Source organism: Scophthalmus maximus, chromosome 22 (assembly GCF_022379125.1).
Source record: "Scophthalmus maximus strain ysfricsl-2021 chromosome 22, ASM2237912v1, whole genome shotgun sequence".
Lineage (NCBI taxonomy): Eukaryota > Metazoa > Chordata > Actinopteri > Pleuronectiformes > Scophthalmidae > Scophthalmus > Scophthalmus maximus.
Window position 1 is genome coordinate 6,739,625 of NC_061536.1, and position 13,754 is coordinate 6,753,378.

The 13,754-nt window shown below is 44.9% G+C and overlaps 1 long non-coding RNA gene across 1 annotated transcript; it reads right to left on the reverse strand.

Moving 5' to 3' along the window:
* Nucleotides 1–5,708: 5,708 nt before the first annotated feature.
* Nucleotides 5,709–13,485, reverse strand: LOC124849781. The gene is made up of 3 exons (XR_007030340.1): nucleotides 13,325–13,485; nucleotides 10,443–10,608; nucleotides 5,709–5,926 (listed from the first exon to the last, which is right to left on the reverse strand). It is a non-coding gene; the product is annotated as an uncharacterized LOC124849781 (long non-coding RNA).
* Between the last annotated feature and the right edge of the window lie 269 nt (nucleotides 13,486–13,754).

The window sequence follows — 13,754 nt, forward strand, 5'->3', positions numbered from 1 at the left end:
TGTGCGACATTAGTGTGCAGCTGAATCTGAAAATAAATAATTCAACAAGCTGTAACCTTTACTATATACAAACTGCTATATGTGAACTATCTACCTATTCTCTAACTATTCTTACCATCTTTGTGGTTTCTAGATTTTCTTAAATCTCAGATTAATCTCAATGATATGTGTATTTCAAAAAACTATTTCCTTTAGATATTTAAAAAAAAAAGATCCAGGGGAATGTTGAACATGTTTCCCCTTAAAATCATCTAATTTATAGTTTTGATAACTACTCCTCACTCCTAGTCCACACTGACTTCACTGCTGTAATCTGGAATTATTTGCAATATGTTTGAGAGGCTAAAAGTTTAAAGAATGATGCTCGTTAACCTTTATCAACCTTTATTTTTTTAACGGCAAAACTCACTGAGACCAGACCCTCTTTTGTAAGAGTGCGTAGTATATAAACCTCCAAATAAGTGGCTGAGATTTGATTTGTGAACAACCCGTGTGACCGTTTGACCCCACGTGTTGGCCGACATGTGTTGCATTCATGACACATGTGAGTGATGGAAGGAATCCATTTAGTGTTTCTTCACTGTCTGAACTGGACAAATCAATTCCTTGATTATTCTCGCTGAACCTTCTGTATGCTCTGAAACATCTTTTCTCATGACATGTCACGGCTCAGCCCCTGCGCACACAGAGATGTAAGATAAACACACACAGACACACAGACACACACACACACACACACACACACGCTGACATGCTCAAGATGGTACATGGTACATGAACACTTAGTCAACCATGTAATGTGCCCCTGTCTCAGCCAACACACACAGCACTGGTAAAGAGGTCACCACTGTCGCTCTGCCGTCTGGTGGTGGTTGGACACCCCCCCCCACACACACGCACACCCCCCCACATGCACGCACACACACACACACACACACACACACACACACACACACACACACACATACACACACACACACACACACACACACAGAGTCACATCATAAAAATGATATAATATACTGTATATAACTTCATATAATAACTTGTACTGTGTGTAACACTGGACTACACTTTCTTACTCTTAACCAACCATAACTGCTCTCACACACACACACACACACACGCACACGCACACATATTTTTCTCCCTCTGTCCAGCTGACATCTCCCTTTACTAAGAAGAAGAAAGTGATGAGAGTTTTGGGGGAAGAAGTGGTCAGGGTGGGGTGGGATGCCGAGATTGGACGGCTGTGAGTGTGTGTGTCTGTGTGTGTGTGTGTGTGTGTGTGTGTGTGGGTCCCTGCTGTAACGGCTGCTCCCGGCCGTCCACACAGCTGTCTGCTAGACACACTCGCACACACAAGCGCACACACACTGAGCGGCTGTGAGAGATCCCCCCCACGACTGCTTCCCAGGCCAGTGACTGAGAGAGAGGAGAGGAGGGGAAGCGGCTGGAATGGATTACACACACACACGCACACACACACACACACCCACACACACACACACACACACACACACACACATTAACTCAGTGCTCCACCTGCTTCCGTATGAGCATATGAAGTAAAGTTTGATTGTCAACTTTATCAGTAAAGTTTGTCCTCTTCAATTGACACAGTTTGATTGTATTAAAGAGTGAAAAAGTGCTCAACAAGATGAAATGTGCTTATTAAAAGAAAGTCAATTAAACCCCAAAAACGTTTGTGAAACAGAGGGGAATAAAACAAAGTTACACCCCAAATAAAACCCAATATATAAGGATGTTGTCTGGCTGATTCCCGGTCGCCCTCAGTCACCAGTCGTGACGTGGGAATAACCAGCAGAGCTCCATTCACAGATCGAAATGAACTCCCAGGCACATAATAATCCCCCAGCATGCAGGGAAACTGCTGTGTACACTACCGGCGATATAGTAGCTCCGACTTGAACCTGGAAGTGGGTCTGTAAACTGTGATGGATGTTTAGTTTGGGTAATAATTCAACTGTTTGCCTTTGTTTTCTCTTCATAAATAAATCTGGCCAACCTCGGCGATGACCTCATTTCGAGGCCGCTTGTGTTTCGAGGTTTTCTCTCTGATCTCGGCCCTTCACTTGGTGACTACACGTCACTTGGTGACTACACGTGTTGTTGTTACTAGGAATGGTCGGCAAGAGAGAATGAGAGTTTAAGAATAGCGAAAAATAGATCTCCTTCAAATGACTTTAGCATTGGTGATTTGTTGAAATGACAAATCGTAGCAAAAAGTGGAAGCAGCGTGATTGTTTTATATGCTTAAAGACTTGGGAGGTTGAGGAGGATGTTTGGATGCACAAACCTTCACTTAGAGATTAGAGACCCGCAGTTGCCGTCTTTTTCTTAACCATGTTTTTCTGACCAGGACCATTCCTAAAGAAAGTAGTTTTAGTGACCCTTAGTAGTACTAAAGCCAGACACTCACAATTATTTTAAGCCAACTATTTAAGATTTATGTATTTAAATTGTAAATAAAATTTCCATCCATTTCGATTACACAGATTTAACCCCAAAACACTAATAAACTTTAATCAGTCAAACATGAATGAAGCAATCCTGATATATTCATATAATTCTTTTGATAAACCCAACGTGTTTTTAATATATAATACATTGATTTACATATTTATAATGCATAAATCCCATTGGTTTCAAGAACCCTAACCCCTTGTTTGAAGTCGCATTCACTTTATTCATTTGTTTGCACTTTATATGTATTGTTTAAAATAAGGCCTCATATCTGTGCGAGTGCAGGGAACGCAGGTCTGACATTTTTTCATCTGGATCATTTTCTCGAGGACGGTGACAAACAGCGCGTCTGTCGCTTGTGTGAGGAATTTCTGGAAAATGTTTCCCAAATGAAATGCCTCCAAACTTCAGCAACACTTCGATAAATGTCAGTGAGCAGGCTCTGTGCCTCTCCGTCACCAGGAAGTTGTTCATGGTGCACAGGAAACTGGGCCGCAGTCTCAACAGGAAGCAATGAGCTGCCACTCTGGCCTCACGGCTACCAGGTAAACTTTTGCCTTTGTCACTTTATCGCATCTTCAATTCAGCAAATGTTAAAAAGAATCTAAATTGTTGAATGTCAAAATAATGTTGTAGAGTCGTTCACAAGTGTGTGTTGTCCTTACAGATTTGGACACATCCTTCCCAAGAGTGTACGTTTTGCTTCTGGAAATGTTTTGATTCGCAGGGCCTCGCGGTATTCTGGACATGCCATATGAAAACACATTGCGTATGTTTGCATCGGGCACTTTTGCGCCGTGTTTGTTGACCCTGCGGATGGAAATAGACAAGAGGCCGGAGTTTCACAGGCACAGGAAAGGCTTTGTTGGCAAGCCCGAGCGGCCAGCGCCGTCACTGCGAGCGCGAGGATCCTGGAAATCCGCCCTCGATATACTGAGGCCTTGACGGGGATCAGGTTCGGTGAAGAGGTATTCAGTAGGTTTTAATGAAAGACTACTGTCAGAAACAAAGGAAGGAAAAGAAAAAGAAAAGACAGACCGACAGAAGGAATCAAAGTCACTTGACAGAATGAGGCTCTGTGAAAATCAAAGTTGTGACATCCGCTCAGTGACTCCAGACCTCAGATTTAATGTCGGCCGTTCACCGCACATATTTGCTTTGTAGCTTTTCAGTGATTCTCATTAAATATCTGGGAGCATGTTTAGGCGACAGCGGGTTCCTCTCTCCGTGTATGTTTGCATGTGTGCGGCGTGTGTGTGCGCGAGTGAGAGCACTGTTGTGGTTTATGGATGCATACTTCGCATGAGCCACGGCATTATGAGCTGGGCAGAAGTTGAGAGGCTGGTGGTGTGTTTGTTGTGTGTGTGTGTGTGAGGGTGTGGGAGCGAGACAGAGAGGGGAGACAAAGACACTGAGGGGGGGAAGGGGGGGGGGTGAGGAAGCAAGAAATACACTGAGCAAAGTTAAAGGGGAAAAAAAAAAATGAGAGGGGCACAACAACTGCATGTGTGTGTGATTAGAAGAAAAATAAATGTGTTGTCGGGGGGAGTGGGGATAAAAGTGAGAAAGAGGGCGTGTGTGTGTGTGTGTGTGTGTGTGTGTGTGTGTGCGTGTGTGTGTGTGTGTGTGATATGGTGGCAACCTGATCCAGTGCGAACATGGGCCGCACACTGTCATAAATACAACAACAGGAAATCATGAGCGCAAACACTGTCCCAAACTGTGTCCACACACACAAGTCCAACAAATATACACACACATATACTGTCCGTGCACAGATGTACTGCACAGGGCCGTGATATGACCTGTCTCTTATACGTAATAATTTGCAACTTGCAATTTTCGTAGGGAATGTAATGCTCCCTAAATAGCATTCTTCGTGCACATTAGTGTTTTTTCATTTGCTGTATATGATGATTTGTCTGATTAAGGGTTCAGTCTTCACACTAACGAAGAGTTCATTAACCCAATCAACTACACATTTACATAACTGGCATAAGTTTGTCTGTATTAGCAAATGTGAGGATTTTTCTTCTTCTAGTTTTGAGCCATCCTCAATATTAAGGACAGACGGCGAACACGCGACAGCCTCCAAGGTGTGATGTTATCACTGCGCTTCAACAGCCGCTGGTATATTTTGACAGTCAGTTGCACGAAATGCGTTAAACATGTTCAACATGCGGAGCCTAAAAGACAAAAGACCCAATCAGGACCCTGTGAGCCTGCATGCGCAGAACCTTTTTCACAAGACTGAACGAGAAAAACTTCTGAATAGCAGAAACTGATACGTCCCTGCTCACACACTGATGCGGCCAACACACATGTTCCCACATCACACATGATACAGAACCAAACAATCTACTGACATTTGGCCAAAAATAACCATTTGAACCACTGAGAGAAATTATGTGTGATTTGTAAAAATGTTGTTATTTCAACAAAGTGGAAGCTTAAAATAGTTCTCACACTGATTTGCGGTAATTGCAGTGTGTGTGTGTGTGTGTGTGTGTGTGTGTGTGTGTGTGTGTGTGTGTGTGTGTGTGTTTTCTTGGGTGTGGGATCTGCAGCAGCAGCTGGTAGATTATACCGGGTTGATGTGTCCCTCATGTTCTTCGGAAGCTGTCGTCATGCTTCCTGTGTTTTGGCCAGTAGTGCATGATGTCACTTCCTGTGCTGGATAGTGTGTGTGTGTGTGTGTGTGTGTGTGTGTGTGTGTGTGTGTGTAAGGGTGTGGACCATGCTGGGACCCAGCTGCAGTGGGCTCCCTAAAGTCTGTAACTACAACAAAGTCCCACAGAACAAAGGGCAGACATCGTCGCAGGAGTGTGATGCAGGTAGATGAAGCGGGACATACGTGAGTCATAGTGTGTCCAGCCGCGGAGACAAGTGCAATCACTCATGCTGACAGATGTGGCTTCCTGCCTTAAAATATATTTAGCTTATGACAGGAGAAGGTGGGAAGGCGGAGGATGGAAGTTAATGGATTCCATTAGTAATCAGGCTCTTTTCCCCCTTTGACACCAGCTAGCAGCTACTTCACATCCTAAATTAAAGTCTTGTTCTGAGTTATTCAGGTTTCCAGGCTATACTGATAGTTTTTTTGGATAATTATTTTTCCTGAAGTCTGTAGTGTCTCTTGCCATGCTTGAATCAACTTTGACATCTTAGCATATATATATATCATTTTTCCATATTCATATTATTATCACAAGGAGGTTCAGTTCTGTACAGTACTTTATTGTCGCGCTAGGGTAAATTTGGCTCGCAGCAGAGCACAGGTAACAACAAAACCATGACAGTGAGCGAATACATTACAACAATAACACACAGTAAGACCAATATGTTAAAAATTAGATTTATATCAATGATGAATGTGGATTGATTACCTCTCGTGTAGATGAAGTGTTGCACAAGTGGCAGCTGGTGAAGGTCATCAGACCTGAAAAGGTAAAGAGTACGACCGTTACAAACAAGAGGAGAGACCTGAGTAAATCACAGAGAGCGGATAAATAAATAATAAACTCAGAGAAATAAAGCTGACATGGCAAAGGGCTGATTTACAGTAGGAACTCATTAGGACAAAAAACCCTGAATTTTTTTATCATTATTAGACAGAAGCATTTCCTTCAGGTATGAGGTGTGTGTGTGTGTGTGTGTGTGTGTGTGTGTGTGTGTGTGTGTGTGTGTGTGTGTGTGTGTGTGTGTGTGTGTGCTGGTGTTGTATTCGTTAGTTTATATACACAAATAGATTCATTTAAAAAAAAATACCTCCGCAAGCTGCTCTGTTTCAGTAGAAAGAGAGATTAAGATCTTTAGAAAAACACTCAAATACCACAATTTAAAAATCTCTCAGCTGTCGAACAAGGATTTCAATTGAGATTTGATAGTAGTGAACATAATGACACCATTCGGATTTCTCTCTCTCATCCACGTCACAGCTACACACTGACTGACTATTGAGCTAAATATCAAGAGGCAGATTCTCAATCACACCGTCAGTCAGTGAATGAAAAGAAAGTCAAGATGTGACCAAATATGTATCACAGTCATTTCAAACAAACCTCTGTTGTGAAACACGATGACATTTTGTGGAAAATGGTTTGAAATCTGGCCTATGTGATTCGTTGAGCCTGTGAAGTTGCGTTATTCACAAATATGTCATTATTTCTTCATCTCTATAGTCAACTGTCCATCCATCCATCCATCCATTCACAAATCCATCATCTCAATCCATCCATTCACAAAATCCATTCCCTCAGTCCATCCCTCCATCAGTTCTCCCATCTGTCCATCCCTCCGTCTCCCTGTTCACTCCTCTCATTCATCATCCCTCCATTTTCTGTTCGTTCTTGTTAGCGTGACCCCGTTTCAGAGTGTATGGTTGGCAGCCGCGCTGCCGGTACACGTGGTTCATAGACTGGGGAGGTCTGGCAACACACACTGTCTTTCCTCTCACACCATTTATTATCCGGACCGGGAGACTCCCAGGACCCAGAGGTTTGGGCTCACATGAACGATGATATACACACATGTGCACGCACGCGCACACACACACACACACACACACACACACACACACACACACACACACACACACACACACAGGAATATAAGCAACACTCGTCCTCTCAGTGTGAGAACCTCAGTGAGGTCTCTTCACCAGAGTCACACAGATGTTCCTCTTGGCACCTCAGCCGAGCAGGTTGTGGTGGGGCTGCTCTGGGGGCCTTTCTGGAGCCCGGGGGGCCACAGAGGGCCAAACAGGGCCCCAGAGCCTGGATGAGAGCTTCCTTTGTGGGACACAAAGCATTGTCTGTGGTGGGAAAGGCCACGGGGATGGGAACACCGCCCAGAGCTGGACACTGAGTAGCGATTCTAGCTCTGTGTGTGTGTGTGTGTGTGTGTGTGTGTGTGTGTGTGTGTGTGTGTGTGTGTGTGTGCGGTGTGTGTGTGTGTGTGTGTGTCTGTATGTGTTACAAGTAGAGTTGGTCTGAGTGTGGGAGGGAGAAAGTGTGTCCTCACATATGACACAGAGAGACGGGTGATGTGGTGGTGGTGTGTGTGTGCACGCGCGAGTGTGTGTGTGTGTGTGTGTGTGTGTGTGTGTGTGTGTGAGATAGTCCAGACTGTTCCATGTGTGATTAAGAGATGTGCAGTGAAGTTGTGTGAAAATCTGTCTGAGAGTGTGAGAGAGCAGCTGGAAGGACAACATCAGACCGGCTCACTGTTTTCCTCCTCGGAGTGAGAGCTCAGACTTAGAGCCTGGTCGCCCAAGAAAGAGCAGCAGCACAGCTCATGAGCGCACCTTTGTGAAACATGTGAACCTCTCGTACACAAGTAAGACATGGCAGCAGGTCAAAAAAGTTCCCATGAGGAATATGGATGCAATGACTCTTCATGTCTTCAAACGAAAACAAACATCGACTTCAAAATGAGCTGGGGATAAAGCGGTTGCCATAGAGACAGACCGTCTAACAGCCAGCCCCACCCATCTTTTCTTTGGAATATGATAAGATAGGCTGCTGATGAGGTACCAGGAAGAATGGCAGCTATTTTAAGACTTTGGGAACTGTCGCCTCGCGAAGCTAGAAGAAGCTGGCATGAGCCAGAGGAGTGAGCTTGCATGTGTGCATGAGCGTGAGTAACGGGTCGGAGTGGGGGTTTCTGGGACGGTGGGAATGGACGAGGAATGTCAGAAAGCCAAAGAAGGGGAAAGAATGAAAACAAAAAAGCAAAGAAGTGGTTTATGCCCACAGAACAAAGATGGAGAGAGGTTTTTTTTTATATAATTGGCCTTTTCCTTCGGGTCCCAGACTTACTGGCTGAGAGGAGGAGACAGGGGGACAGAGGAGTGCATGTAGTCTCCCTCCAACACGCGCAACCACAAACACACACACACACACACACACAAAACCACAAAGACAGTCCAAACTCCAGGAAGATCTTAGGAGAGCTTGAGACTGAGGTGATGTGGGAACCTCGACAAACCATCACCACTTAATTTCTGTTGCCACAGCTCCTTTACTGGCCTAGCACACACACACACACACACACACACACACACACACACACACACACACACGCACACGCTGTTACAAAGAACTTGTGAAAACACACTTACCAGGCTCTATACTTCAGCACATGTGGACATCAGAGCAGGCCCTGACGTTCTCTGTGGGTTGCTGTGTTTTACATAAGACGAGCGTGACCCTAATGCACCATGGAGAGTGTGTGTGTGTGTCTGTGTGTGTGTGTGTGTGTTTGCATATTTGTGTCTTCTTTTCAAACCACCCTGGAAAGCCCCGCTCCTAAAAAGTCATGTGGGTCCACAAACCCTGCAGAGCTGCTGTCTCATAGTTTATTCAGCTATTTCTGGGAGCCTAGGTTATTCCACCGTTTAAGAGAGCTGGGAAGCTGCGAGTGTTCCTGAAACAGAGCTTTACTTTCTCACTGGGAGGTTCAGGAAAACTGAATGTTGGGGGGGGGGGGGTTTTGGTATTGTTTTTTGCATTGTTGCTGGAGAAACGTAGCATACAAACAAGATCTAAAGAGAGAAAAGGCATCAATTTCTTCCGTTACTCCCAAGATACGCAGACATCTGAGTGCTTCTATCTGTAAATGATCAAACAAACTTGTGTATTCATTTCAAAAGTATTGAAAAATTTGATTTCCAGAAGCCATGCCCCCGGGTGAGCAGGGAATCACAGGGCAATTCGAAACTCCATGTACAGGACTATTGCCACATGAAAAGAAAAAAAAAGAAAAATATAAAAATAGTCCCACAAGTCTGTGCATCATACTTTCAACAATTTGAAATAAAGTGTTGCATGAAGTTTAAACAAAACAAAATACCAACTCATGTCTGATTTGAGCAGACGATTTAGGGGGCAGATTTATGCCCGGAGGGTGCGGATAATGGCTCAGTGGCACATTGGAGTCGGACTCAAAATAAACTACAGTGCCCGTGTTCATCACAACAAGAAAAACGTTTGACTCGAGCCCTCTCGAGCACAGAGGAAAATAGCTCTGGAACTTTCACCCGGCAGACATTATGTCATGCCATTGTTGGAAAAAGCACAGGTGTTCCTGATACAACGTGAACAATGTCTCTGTCTCCTGTGAGACGTGTCCACGTGACAGTGAGCCAGTGTGAACGACTGCAGGACCCCGAAAATGAAGCAGCTAAATGGAATCCACACCATGGTTCATATTATCATTTACATCTGTTTTTCATACTGTGACTTGTCGAAATGTCTACTGTGGAAAAAAAGCCTCAAAGCTTTTTTGACAGTTCATTTGGTCTTTTTTGTGGGATTTGACAACTATATGGGGGAAGAAAAAGAAAAATTCAAACGTTAACAAGTACCCTTAAAGCATGCATTGTTGCGCGTGTTGTTACAAGTTTTAAAACTAAAACAGTCCCCATCCAGACAAACTTTCCGCTCTGCATGAGACAGGAAGTTGATCATCTACTCTGCAGTCGGTTGCTTGGTTACAGGACATACTAATAACGAGAAACAACAATGGTGAAAAGTAAGACGAGCGATTTTTTTTTCTTTTGGGCCGACGACGAGGTGGAACTGTCACTGACAGTGAGTGTCCACAACGTTCTGCCTTCACCAATGGTCGCAAGGTCGCGACCGACAAGCACAAATCGGGAGGTGAGCGCGGATGACTGACTGCGTCATAATTTCCTAACATCTGTGTTTTTTCCCCCCGTCCCACACTACAATGCTTCGCTGGAGTTTTTTTCGAGGCGAGCAGCGTTTCCAAAGTTCTCAAACTTTCGGGCATTTATCGGAAAAGTGTTGATGGCCGGCGTAGACGTAGCAGCAGGGAGCTAAAACATAGTTGTGTGATTGGAGCCTAAAATAACATTTTAAGTGCCTTGGTAGATTTGGCTCCCTTGGAGTACGTAGAGATACAGGGCAAATACAAAAACCACACACACTCACACACACGCAGCCCGTCAGACAGTAGTCGGCCTCCAGTGCATGTTGTCAGTGAGCAGGCTGCAGGAGCTCCGGTTGCGGTGTCTCGTTTCCACATGATGAGAGTGTAATCCTTGCAGGTTCCTGCCTGCTGCTTTGTTTTCCTCGCCGTCTGACTCATCCCTCCAACCTGTGGGAAGGAGGGAGAGATGGACTATGTCACTGTCATAACATGGGATTACTGTCTACAATACACTTTCTCACAGGGATGGGAAAGATGCCCCGGAGTTCCTGTCCTCTCCTCTGTTATTGTCCTTTCAGTTTTCTCAGATTGCACTGTTTTGTTTATCGACCATGATCTCCTTCCCCTTTTCTCCTGTCTCTCTCTCTTCTCTCGTCTTCCAGAGTTTCCTGGTTTGCATTCACATTTTCAATTACACTTTAAATAAAGACGTTTATTCTGGAATATTATTTGTCTCACCCAAAACCGCAGGACGATCGATACAACTCCTTATGCTTCGGTTTTTATTCTGTTTAACTTTGAGGGAACCCCTTTCAGCTCATCCAGTTTCCGCTAGTTTTTTAAAATTCTTAATGACAATAAAAACATGCCCTCTCTGTATAAAGGACTTTCAACGAGTGGAAATTATCACATCATCTCATGGAAGCCAAGATCATATCTCTCAATTCATTGTGGTAAATTTAGCGGTGTGTTACAGTGTGTCAGAAATCTGAGCCAGTGTGATTATTCTGTGTTGTGTTTGGGTTTATAATGTGGACCGTTTCACACATGGATGCCCCCAAAATCTAACACACAGACTCTGCTCTGGGTTTCTGCCTCCGGGGCAGTTTCGGTCGGGGACGTTTTGCCTTTGAGAAGATCAGACGACAGTGCTCATGCAGTTGGAAGAAAGTCACTGGATTCTAAACAGCCACAAACATCATAAGCATAATTAAATGAATGTGACTCATTCACTTGATCTCTCATAGAAATTATGTTTATATAACTAATTTGCAGCGAGGAAACTGTACTGCGACAGGCTTATGATTTCTATTAACATAATGAGAAAATGTTTGTGACAGTTGTGCATGTTGCACATCTGCCACCCATCCCAACCCACTCCCGGTGACTGTGATCTTATTTCTCCAAGTGACCATGTCAGAACAAAGTCACTTACAGTAAGAGAACTTCTTCTCAAGTCACCAAGACCAGCCCCGTTCTCTCCCCTCGCCGACCCCTCTCTTAACTCTCTCATCACCCGTGCGAATCCCAGGTCTTATCAGCCGCCACCTGCACCGCTGCTCGGCTTTAGCGGACTAAATCCAGCCGGATCAGAGCTGAACACCGTGGGATTACAACACAGTTTAACACTGAAGCATGGAGACTTAGGCCTGAATGCCTCTCTGAGGCCTCCTCCCAAACACATTGACGATCAACCTGTTTTGCACTCGTCCCACTTGGCGTGCAGCGTGGTTCAGCTGCAGCCACCTGTCTCTCAAAAATCCGCCGCTGATAACGTGATGAAGCAGCCATTGAACCGTTCGCGCCCACGTGTATTATTATTTTTCCCACATTTTATCAAAGGGTGTTCCATCGCAGGGTAATAAAGAACATTACGTTTAATGATCCAAATGTGGCCCGCAGCTATACAAACATTCGTGTTTATGAGAGCCCTGGCTCAAATTTCAACCTAGTGACGCTTCCGAGGAAGAACGATTTCAACTTGATTCAAGATCCTACATGCAGCCGCAGTGGAGTCGAGGTGAGAGAGCTCTGTGGGTCGGGATGGTTTGCCCTTTGGGTGAATGGCAACATCAAAAGCTCCACACACACACACACACACACACACACACACACACAAACACACACACTCCTTTCCAGGGTGCCAAAGGAGCTTTAGCCGACAGAAGAGCGTAAAACACATTCCATACAGCATCAACATGCTGCCATCCACCTGGCAGGAAACCCTGCCAATAAACCTCACCTGCACCTGCGCTCGACGGTCCGCCCTCCGAGTGTGTTTCAAACTCTTCCTCAACAGGACGAAAGGAGACGTGAAAAGAACTCAAGTGGCTCACGTCAATACCAAGGTTTACGTGTGTTTTTGAAGCACGGGGTCTTGAAGTTGTTTTGTCGCCCCCGGGAGTGGGGGGGGGGGGGGGGTGGCCGGCTACACAGGGCTGGTAAGAAAAACAAATAATACTTGACGTATTTTTGATGTTAAAGAAAAGGAGGAAGCTTTGAATTCTGAATGCCAACAGTTCAAAGAGCTGCAACAGTAAGTCATTCAATTTAAACAAACAGGAGGCCTCATGGACCCTCACAAGGCCACGCTCACGGTTACTGGGGCTACCAGTCGCTTTGCACACACACACACACACACACACACACACACACACACACACACACACACACACACACGCACACACACACACATACATGTGTTCTAACAAACATAGGTTCCTATTGCAAAACCTGGTTTCAGCGAGTCATTGTTGTGTTATACACACACACACACACACACACACGCACACACACACACACACACGCACACACTGCCTATCCTGTTTCAACCCGGTGCAACAAGCACTGCACACAGCCACACAGACGAGGCCTTGTGTGCGAGGGGCCATAACAACTGCGGCAGTAGCTGCAGGGTGACCTTTCACCCCTGACAGCATGGGAAAGTGGGGACACTCAGCTGTCAGGACCCCAGTAGGCCGGTTACCCCCCATCAGTAATGGTCAAACGATGATTCGACATCAATGGGGAGACGCCCACAACGCTCGGCAAGGAATGCAGTAAACGCATTGCAAATGGCCAAAGTGTACACAAACACACATAAAAGAAACATCTGACCAATGGCAGTGCACACTCTCACACACACACACACACACACACACACCTCATAAGGTCGCTGTCCTGGCCTCTGCTGTGATGATGAGTAACAGCATTGTGCAATCACAGCTTGGCAACCGTATCTACGCCCCGTCGAGCTTTGGAGGTGGTAGTAAGAGAGAAGTTCAGCATCTGATGAGTCATGAGGGTGAATGGACTTCTTTTTTTTTTATCCTTTGCAAAAGACAAAAAAACAAGAGCAAAAGTGAGAGGAAGAAATAATCTTAATCTTTTGCATCAGTTGCAATAGTTATCTGGTTAACCACAGTAACGTTACGTGGCATTACTTTACTACAAATGGAGCACACTGTTAATATGGTACATTAAGGTTTTTTTAAAGAAAATGAATACAAAAAAGATCACCCTCTCATATCTTGTGTAGTATTTTGTCACTGTGAGGAAGCTGGACGTTATCACTGTAAGTCTTAAGGCCAATG